This window comes from Lycium barbarum, chromosome 11 (genome assembly GCF_019175385.1).
Source record: "Lycium barbarum isolate Lr01 chromosome 11, ASM1917538v2, whole genome shotgun sequence".
Taxonomy (NCBI): Eukaryota; Viridiplantae; Streptophyta; class Magnoliopsida; order Solanales; family Solanaceae; genus Lycium; species Lycium barbarum.
The window spans coordinates 76,641,638-76,650,813 of NC_083347.1; the positions used below are offsets into that span (position 1 = coordinate 76,641,638).

At 44.3% G+C, this 9,176-nt stretch overlaps 1 non-coding gene across 1 annotated transcript; it reads right to left on the bottom strand.

Annotated features, from left to right (window-relative positions):
* Nucleotides 1–526: 526 nt before the first annotated feature.
* Nucleotides 527–633, bottom strand: LOC132620648 (small nucleolar RNA R71). The gene has a single exon (XR_009575085.1). It is a non-coding gene; the product is annotated as a small nucleolar RNA R71 (small nucleolar RNA).
* Nucleotides 634–9,176: the final 8,543 nt, after the last annotated feature.

Sequence of the window (9,176 nt, forward strand, 5' to 3'; positions counted from 1 at the left end):
ATTACTGATTGTTGTGTACTCTTCTTTAAGACTTTTTCTATTCCATCACACCTCGTTTGCTGTTGTGGTGAACCAGGTGAACATGGCAGGAAGACTAAATCGGAATCAAGGAAACCAAGGTGGACTCCAAGTGAACCCACCTGCACCAGAAGAGGACGAGGACGAAAATATCTTTGCGGAATTCATCAATGAAGCTGATTATGCTTCTGCTGTGGTTCCTCCTAGAACTGGAAATGCTACTTTCAAAATTGATAGTTCTATCTATCAGCTACTGAAACTTGAAGGTTATTTTCGAAATTCTTCGAAGGATTGTCCACTTCGACATTTGAAGAACTTCTTGCATGTGTGTTCTCAACAATCCCAAGGTGTTGTTTCTGTAGATGCACTGCGATTACGGGTCTTCAAATATTCCTTGGCTGGCCAAGCAAGGGAATGGTATGAAAAGCTTCCCAGCAATTCTATCCATACCTGGAGCGACCTGGCCAACACATTTCTGAAGAAGTGGTTCCCACCGAGCAAAAAGGCTGAACTTCGAGATAAGATCTTCGAGTTCAAACAGCTCCCGGGGGAACAACTATATTCGGCATGGGAGCGGTTCAAGTATTATTTAGCTCAATCTCCAACTCAAGGGTTTACGGATGCTATTCTCACGGAGAAATTCTACAAGGGCTTAGATACGATGAATCAGATTGCTGTCAATACTGCCGCGGGAGGATGTTTCATGGACAAGTCATTTATCGTCATCACCCGCTTGCTTGGTAAACTCACCACCCACAATCAAGCTTGGAATTCAACTGATAGTGAGAGCCTCTCTTATGGTAGTCCATCACTAGCTGCCGTTGCAAAAGAAAACTATGAGAGAGATCATGCCTTTGCTCAATTGCAAACCACGGTGGATCTATTATCAAAGAAGTTGGCAGAGAAGGATGCACAAGGGGTAGATGTTGTTGAGGAGTTACCACCTCTTCCACAGGGCATGTATCAAGTCCCTGAAGGGGTGTACCAAGATGGGCAACAACAGTATGAAGATGCTAATTATGTCAACAACTCGCAAGGGGGCTATCACAGGCAAAATTATCAAGGTCCGGGCCATCACCCATGGCAAAAGCCTCAACAACAATTTCAAGGGAATAATTATAGCAGAAATGATCAGGGAAATCCAAATCAAGGGAATTACAACAACAATAATTATGGCAACAAGAGCTCGAACCCCTACATTCCACCAAAGGGGCAAGCTTCAAATTCCCAACAGTGGAGAGACAATTCAGCTAGCAACTCTGCTGGCAACACTACTAATGATTCTGCGGAACTGAAAAGTATGATGCAGAAAATGCTAATGAATCAGGACAGAACAGAGAGCACAATCAAGGGAATGTCTCAGGTTCAACTATCTTATTCAGCTTCCATTCAGAAGCTTGAATCGCAATCCAGAGACCTTTCCAGAGAAGTGCATACTCCTCAACGTGGACAAATACCAAGTGATACAGTTCCAAATCCAAAAAGTAGTGGGGTAAACTCTGTGGAGCATGTAGCTGCTATTAGCACCAGAAGTGGAAAAATACTTCAAGGTGCTAATAAAAAGGTGATTGATCTCGAGTCAATTGTTGAAAAAGAAGCGCAACCTGATGTATCTGATGATATTGTGAAGGAAGAAACAGAGGAGGAAGTCCCTATTATAGCTGAAGAGGAGCAGAATCTTGAAAATCTCAAGGCACAAGGAGAAAAACAGGAAAAGGGGAAGGCTAAATTTTCTGGCGCTCTACGCCCTTTGAGCCAATTGTTCAAATCTTCACCGCCTTTTCCTCAAAGGCTAGTGAGGAAAACAGAAGATGACAAATGGTTGCGATTTTATGATCAACTCAAGCAGTTGACGATGAACATTCCTTTCATGGACGTTGTCCAAGAAATGCCTGGCTTTGCTAAGTATTTGAAGGATCTCTTAACAAAGAAGAAGAAGCCATTGAAACACGACACGGTGGGTATCACTCATCGTGTTAGTGCTATTCTTTCCAAGACCACAGTGCAAAAAAGGAAAGATCCTGGAGCATTCACAATTCCATGCACCATAGGGCAGCAGGATTTTGCCAAGGCTTTGTGTGATAACGGGGCTAACATAAATCTTATGCCCCTTGAAATTTTCAAGAGATCGGGATTAGGGATGCCAAGGCCAACTACCATGAGCTTGCAGATGGCTGACAAATCGATAAAAAGGCCAGTGGGGGTAGTTGATGATGTGCTTGTTCAAATCAGGGAATTCCTACTGCCGGCAGATTTCGTGATTCATGACTGTGCTATTGATCAAGAAATTCTTATTATTCTGGGGAGACCTTTCCTTGCGACAGGAAGGGCTTTTATGGATTCCGAGAAGAATGAGATCAAGTTCCGGGTGAACGATGAGGAGGTGACTTTTCACGCCAGCAAAGGCATGAAATTACCTAGTCTTTATCAAAGTATTTCAGTCATTAATTCTTTTGATGTGGTGGATGAAGCGGTAGAGTTCAAAATGGAGGAAGAATGCTTGGGCGAAGCATTATCGGCCATCTTGGTGAATTTTGATGCAGAACAAATGGAGGGATATATTGAGATAGTGAATTCACTCACTGGTCTGGGGTCTTACTCTTATGAGACCAAGAAATTGTCTCTTGACTTAGAGAAACTAACAACTCCTCCAGCAAAACCATCAAATATTGAGCCACCGAAGTTGGAACTCAAGCAACTTCCATCCCATCTTAAATATGTGTTTCTTAGAGCAAATGCCACCCTCCCAGTTGTTGTGTCATCACTTCTGAATGAGGGCCAAATTCAAAGACTCATCGCAGTCTTGAGGAAGCATTTAAGAGCTTTGGGTTGGACTATTGCAGACATCCGGGGGATTCCCTCCGGAATTTGTGAGCACCGAATTCAGTTGGAGGAGGAAAGTTCACCAAGTGTTGAGCATCAGAGAAGATTAAATCCACCGATGCAAGAGGTGGTGAAGAAAGAGATTATTAAGTGGCTAGATGCTAGGGTGGTTTACCCGATTGCCAACAGTCCATGGGTAAGTCCAGTCCAGTGTGTGCCAAAGAAAAGGGGCATCACTGTTGTCCCTAACTCTAAAAATGAGTTGATTCCAACAATAACTGTCACCGGTTGGAGAGTGTGTATGGACTACCGGAAGCTGAACACTGCATCTTGCAAGGATCACTTCCCTATGCCTTTTATTGATCAGATGCTTGATCGGCTAGCTGGAAGGTCTTATTATTGCTTCTTGGATAGGTACTCAGGGTACAACCAAATCAACATTGCATTGGAAGACCAAGAAAAGACTACTTTCACTTGTCCCTATGGGACATTCGCTTTCAGCCGGATGCCATTTGGTCTTTGCAATGCCCCAGCTACTTTCCAACGATGCATGATGTCGATATTCTCTGACATGGTTGAAAACTTTCTTGAAGTATTCATGGATGACTTCTCTGTGGTGGGAGATTCATTCGATGAATGTTTAGTCCATCTTGATAGGGTGCTACAAAGATGTGAGGAGACAAACCTCGTTCTCAACTGGGAAAAGTGTCATTTTATGGTAAAGGAGGGAATTGTCCTTGGCCATAAGATTTCCGAAAGAGGGATTGAGGTTGATCAAGCCAAAATCGATGTGATTTCACAACTCCCTCCACCCATTTCAGTAAAAGGAGTTCGGAGGTTTTTGGGACACGCCAGATTCTATAGAAGATTTATCAAAGACTTCTCCAAAATTACAAACCCAATGTGCAAACTCTTGGAAAAAGAGTCCAAATTCAATTTTGATGAGAAGTGCATCAAGGCTTTCGATGAGTTGAAGCTGAAATTAACCTCCGCACCTATTGTCGTGTCCTAGGATTGGTCGTTGCCCTTTGAATTAATGTGTGACGCCAGTGGCCTTGCAATTGGCGCTGTACTTGGTCAGCGGCTCAACAAAATCGTGCACCCAATTTATTATGCCAGCAAAACACTGAATGGAGCTCAATTGAACTATACCGTAATGGAGCAGGAACTACTTGCTATTGTTTATTCCTTTGAAAAGTTCCGGGCTTATTTATTGGGTGCCAAGGTAGTGGTACACATTGACCATGCTGCCTTGCGCTACTTGATGAATAAAAAGGATGCTAAGCCTCGGTTGATAAGATAGGTGTTGTTGCTACAGGAATTCGACTTTGAAGTCAAAGACCGAAAAGGGTAAGAAAATCAAGTAGCTGACCATCTCTCCAGACTTGAAGCACCGGGGAGACCGATTGATATGCTGGATATTGATGACAGTTTTCCGGATGAAAGAGTCTTGGCAATCTCCAATGATGTGGCACCATGGTATGCCGATATTGCCAATTATTTGGTAACTGGCATTTGTCCTGAGGATTTGAAGACGAATCAAAAGAAGAAATTCTTGAGAGATTGCCGACAGTATTATTGGGATGAGCCTTACTTATTCAGGACTTGTGCAGACAATATGATTAGAAGATGTGTGGCTGAATCTGAGGTAATAGATATTTTGAAGGCTTGTCATGATTCTCCGGTTGGTGGGCATCACAATGGAAATAGAACTGCTGCCAAGGTGCTAGAGTGTGGCTACTATTGGCCAGCCATCTATCTTGATGCGAATATGTTTGCACGTTCTTGTGATAAATGCCAACGCTAGGGCACAATAGGTCGGAAGCATGAAACACCGATGAATTTTGTGCTTGAGGTGGAGCTCTTTGATGTATAGGGGATTGATTTTATGGGGCCCTTCATGAGCTCATATGGCCTGAAGTATATTCTTGTTGCGGTGGATTATGTCTCCAAGTGGGTGGAGGCGGTGGCCTTGCCTAACAATGATGGTAGGATAGTCAATGCCTTTCTAAAAAAGAACATCTTTACTAGATTTGGCACTCTTAGAGATATTATTAGTGATGGTGGTTCTCATTTCTGCAACAAACCATTTGCTGACCTTCTTGAAAAATATGGCGTGCATCACAGGGTTGCCACTCCATATCATCCTCAGACGAGTGGTCAGGTTGAGGTCTCAAACAGAGAGATAAAAAGCATCTTGGCAAAGACGGTCAATGTGAATCGCACTGACTGGTCCAAAAAGTTGGATGATGCTCTATGGGCATATCGCACGGCGTTCAAAATGCCTATTGGGACTTCACCGTATAAGTTGGTATTTGGGAAGGCATGTCATTTGCCTATTGAGCTTGAGCATAAGGCCTTTTGGGCATTGAAAAAGCTGAATATAGATTGGCATGAAGCAACAAAGCTAAGGTTGTTTCAAATCAACAAGATGGATGAATTTAGGTACAATTCCTATGAAAGTGCAACATTGTACAAGGAAAAGATGAAATACTATTATGACTCGAAGATCCTCAAAAGGGATTTTCAGCCAAAGGACTTGGTCTTGTTGTACAATTCGCGCCTAAAATTCTTTCCGGTCAAGCTAAAATCTCGATGGTCCAGTCCTTTTGAAATCGCAAATGTTTCCCCAAATGGAAGTGTCATTGAGGTGAAATCCGAGGATGGCACTTGGACTTTTAAAGTGCATGCACAAAGAGTGAAGCATTACCATTGGTGTAATGATGATGGTAAGTCGTTCATAGGTATCATTTGAAATACGGTTCCTGAACCCGAAATTGAGGTATCACGTTGAGCTATGACGTTAAACCAAGCGCTGTGTGGGAGGCAACCCATGTTTACTGCTTTGTAAGTAGTTTAAATTTTGTATTTCCTTTGTTTTCTTTTGTGTTTTTGATGTTGCTAATGTGGTAGGATTCTGAAAACTGAAGAGGCCAAAACAAAATAACTGCTGGGTATTCACTGACGAGACGCTCCACGTTACGGCCCGTAACTCATGTTACGGTTCGTCTCATGGGGCGTACCAAGAGAAACGAAAATCCATAAATCACTGAAGGATGGAGGAAAAGTGTTACGGTCTGAGTTACGGACTGTTGCCCATGTTATAGACCGTAACACATGATCGTAACTTTGACAAAAATCTGGGCACTCACTGAAAATTTTGCACCCGTTACGCCAGGTAATACGGACCGTAACACGAGTTACGGTCCGTCAGCTGTAGTGCCATGTCATTAATGAAAAATGAAAATGGGGTCGTTTGGTTGACCGTAACACGAGTTACGTCTCGTATCTCATGTTACGGTCCGTAACATGGAACGTAACGGTCGGACATGTTTAAATACATCACCCGACGGTTACCATTTCAAAAATTAACCGGTGCTTTCAACGTTTTAACTCCCTCTCCCTCATAACTTCCTTCTTTTTTTCTTTATCTCCCCCTCTCCCTCATATTTCTTTCACCATCATTGCTATTTTCTTGTCAAAATCCCTGCTTTAATTTCGAGTTCATCCAAGCATCGCCAACGATCAGGTATTACCATGTCTTGACTCTCTTCTTTTAACTATCGACAAGATTGCTATGATCTCTTGTGAGTAAATTCGTATGCAATGCCTTCTAAATTCATGTGTTGAATGGGTTGAATGAGTTTGAATCCCCATTGAATATTTGCGCTGGATTTAACAATGGTTGAGGGTTGGGATCGGTATGTTTGCTGTTTGAGAGACTCGTAGGCACAAGCACATTGTTTCCCACTGAGTCGGAGGGCATTCCGATTGAAGGTTTCATTCGTGAAATTCCTAAATTGGTTTGCCCACCAACTGTTCGATAAAAGGTTCCAATGAAAAATTTGGTAAAACCGGGTGAAGTCTGAGTAACCCAAGGTATGTGAGGGGATAAAATGGTGTTTTACACCATACCCAAGGAGTATAAAGTCGAAAATCTTGGCCTCGTGCTAAAACGAGAAAATTTGGCCGAGTAGTGCATCTGTTAACTGATTGCCCGTCATGCAGTGTTCCGGGCCGTAACGTGTGTTACGGACCGTAACATCTATCGTAACACCGATGATTTCCATGAAAACTTTTTGGAAATTTGGGTGATGTTACGGTGAGGTGTTACAGACCGTAACACATGTGACGGTTCGTAACATCGTACCGTAACACCTATGATTTCCAGAAAACTTTCTGGAAATTTTGGTTACGTTATGGTTCAATGTTACGGACCGTAACGAGTACGACGGTCCGTCGAATGTGTTACGTTTCCTGTGTTAGAAATGAACAAATTGAGTTACGGTTGGAGATACTGCCCGTAACACCATCGACGGTCCGTCGACTGTGTTACAGTGCCTGAGCTAATTGAAGTCCTTAACTTCAACCAATGAGTTGTACAAATTGAACAGCTTCTTATCTAACTTTTCCTTCCACAGGTATGGGTAACCCAAAACAAGGAAATAAGGTTGCACCCAAGGTTGCAGGAAAAGGAAAAGGTCGTGGTACAGGCAAAGTAACTTCACTGTTGTGCGATGAAGATCAAAGCAAGGACACAAGAGCTACAAAGAAGCCTGCTGCATCTACCAGGCCAGCCTTACCATCCGAAAGTTCCTCCTGGTCTGATTCGGAGAGTTCGTCAAGCCATAGTGAACCCAGGCGGGCTGTCACACCAACAAACCGACCTCAACCACCCATTAGACAGCCTACTGCGGAGGAGCGCGAAAAAGAGCGCGGGCAGGAAAGGAGAGAAACTGACATTCGGATGAGGGCTATGTATGAGCAGGACCTCCGATTTTCTGTGGAGGGATCTGAAGACTTGTACAACAAAGGGTGTGAGCTGGCAAAGAATGAGGGGCAGGACCCAAAGTGGAGTATTTTCGAGGAGAGGAACGTCAGCTTCGATGTTCTCGATGGATATCCAGGCATTCGTGACACTATCCGCTTCCATAAGTTAGAGTTTTTGAAAACTCTGTGGGGTCCTACATCCCGACTGTTGTTCGGGAATTCTACGCTTCTTATGGGGCTGATGTATTCAAAGCACAGAAAAAAGGGTAGCGAGCAACTCAAGTGCCGACCATGAATGAGGTAGTCGTGCGAAAGAAGAAGATTGATGTTTCCCCGACAGCCATCAATAAAATACTATTCGGAGAGGATTATACCGCGCCTACAGTGGCGGAGGAAGGGGAGTTTGTCTACAAAATTGAACATAAAGATACAATCTCCGTCAGAAAATGGGTGGCCTCAGTGATTGCACGGTCGGCAGATCCCGAATGGGCAATAGTGCCAAAGTTGACAGCCGCTACGCGAATTTAGAAAAACACCCTCACTCCAGAGGCAAAGGTTTGGTGGTAGATTGTTCTGTTCCGCATCCGTCCTACCCAGTCAGATAATTATTTGACTCCGGACAGGGTTGTTCTTTTGGCTGCCCTTATGTCGAGGTATAAGATCAACTTTGGAAGACTGGTAGCAACAGATCTCTGGGAGAGAGCCACCCAACCAGCCACATCTCTCATTCATCCATGTTTGCTTACTCTCTTATGCTTGCGCGAGGCACCAGAACCCCTCCCCCTTATCGATCACAGTGTGATCGCCAGGAGTATCTACGACATCACAAAGGGGAGAGATGATATGTTGAGCCAGGGTTCAATGCCATCTGCCTCGTCTTCTGATGTGCCGGAGGGGCCAACGGGATCAAATGTTTTACCCTTGGCTATCATGGGTGCTGAGGAAACTGCTGCAGGTCAGCCCACAGATTCTGAGGCTCCACCTGATGATTATGCTACACAGCCCATGCCGGCTCCAGCCGCACCTACTTCGGGTGGTCCTACCTCTTCCACTGGAGCGAGCCCAGCACCGGCTCAGCCCATACCGGGAGTCCCACCTGAGCTTGCGAGAAAAATGATGGTCAACCGGGAGAATTTTGGGGCAGTGGTCCTGCAAGCAGATCGAACAGATAGGCAGGTCAAGCAGCTCATGACTGAGCTGAAATTGTACACAAAAAGAGCTATTGATGCAGCGTTGCAGCCAATAAAAGAACAGATGGCTGATGACCACCTATGGATCCACTCTCGGATAGTATTGAGAACAGAATGACGGAGCTGACTAGGACACACCCTGCTGTGGAGTTGGGCACTATTCGGAGTGAGTTGCGGTCTGTCAAGGATGATGTGCAGAAGTTGAAGGCACAGGAAGTAGCTGTTGTGACGGACCAGATTCCGAAAGTACACACAGATTTGGTACAGAGCTTATACCAGCCGGTTCAGAGTCTGCTCGGGGATGATGAGATCGAGGACACGGTTGAGGAGGAGCAAGATGAGGAGTTGGAAAAGGATACCCACTCTTTGGCTAAA